This window comes from Octopus bimaculoides, chromosome 1 (genome assembly GCF_001194135.2).
Source record: "Octopus bimaculoides isolate UCB-OBI-ISO-001 chromosome 1, ASM119413v2, whole genome shotgun sequence".
NCBI classification, from domain to species: Eukaryota; Metazoa; Mollusca; class Cephalopoda; order Octopoda; family Octopodidae; genus Octopus; species Octopus bimaculoides.
In genome coordinates, this window is record NC_068981.1 from 2,155,260 (window position 1) to 2,156,814 (window position 1,555).

Genomic DNA, 1,555 nt, shown 5'->3' on the forward strand with positions numbered 1-1,555 from the left:
CCTGCATCTTGAAGATTCCCCACTTTAATTCGAGGACCATATCTGCCATTTACAAAGCCATCGGCTGGGAAGGCCTCGACAGCCTACTGGCCCATTCAGGACCATCCCTACGTAAACACCTATCAACGAGGTGGTCACGCACAGAAAAACCGCCCTGCACACAAGCGAACTGCCCGATTTGCAACACAAACATGTGTCGATGTGCATACGTAGTGTATACCAGATGTTCCAGATGCAACAACTGTTTACATCGGTTGCACAGTCCGACCAATCCATGTCCGAATGAAGGAGCGCCTTATTACCGACGCGTCCTGCCTTCTGCGAACACTTAACCAAATGCGTCAACACTACCAAAGGGAGAGACGCCTTCAGACCGAGGAGCCTCTAGGAAGTCTTTTACTCTGTCAGAAATAGCAACCAAATCCTCATCAAATGCTACCACAATGTCTTGAAAATGATGCACTTACACAGTTTTATGGTCAAGGTTCAATCATAGTTCACCTGGAATTAAACAACATTTTATAAGTTTATATATATAATAGTAAATGTTTTGAGTCTCGAATCCGACGAAAAGCATTGATGACATGAAGTAGGAAAAGCTTTTCACGAGACCAAATAAACTCATTTAAAGTTTAAATACAAGAACCATTCGGACGCTAACAGAATCAAAGGTTTTATAATGCAGGGGAAATAACTCGGTAAATTTTATTATATTATCTCCCTTTACTTTATTTCACAATATATTTTAGATTTTTTAGATTTTTTTAAATTTCGCTTCAACAGTATAACAGGCATATTCTTAATTTTCTTGAGCCCATTCATGACAGCAAATGGCCACAAAGTTGACTGTAATTATATAAATATATATTCGACCAAGGCTTGGTTCCCGTATCATCCGGCTTCAACAAAAATCATGGTTGCATCACAGCACAACACTAAGACAGAACTATTTCACTTCAGCTGATTCTGCTCTCGTTAACACCATACCAAGATAAATAAGGGAAGGAAAAAATGGTCATAAACATTCAAACGGGTCCTGAAATAACAAATATATGTGTGTGTGTGTGTGTGTGTGTGTGTGTGTGTGTGTGTGTGTGTGTATGTATATGAGATTTACCAAGTGAACCATGATGAAAAAAGTATGGGAAAGATATAGTATATAATTGTTTTTGTGCAGGGGCTCCTTGAGGCATGCAATTTATTTTAAGGGTTACGCAGGAGGGAAAAGGTTGAGAAACACTGCTCTAAAGTATTAGAGCAAAAATATATGTTTTAGGACGTTAAATGTTATGGCCAGTCATAGAGTGACCATTGGTTTCACCCCTATAAAGCGATTAGTGGTGTAGGCGACTTGTGAGGCTCAAATGGCCGAAGGCGGACGATCCCTCAGCAACTGGTGGAACGGCATAAGAGACCGATAGAATAAGTACTAGGCTTACAAAGAATAAGTCCCGGGGTCGATTTGCTTGACTAATGGCGGTGCTCCAGTATGGCCACAGTCAAATGACTGAAACAAGTAAAAGAGTATATATGTATATGTGTGTGTGTATATATA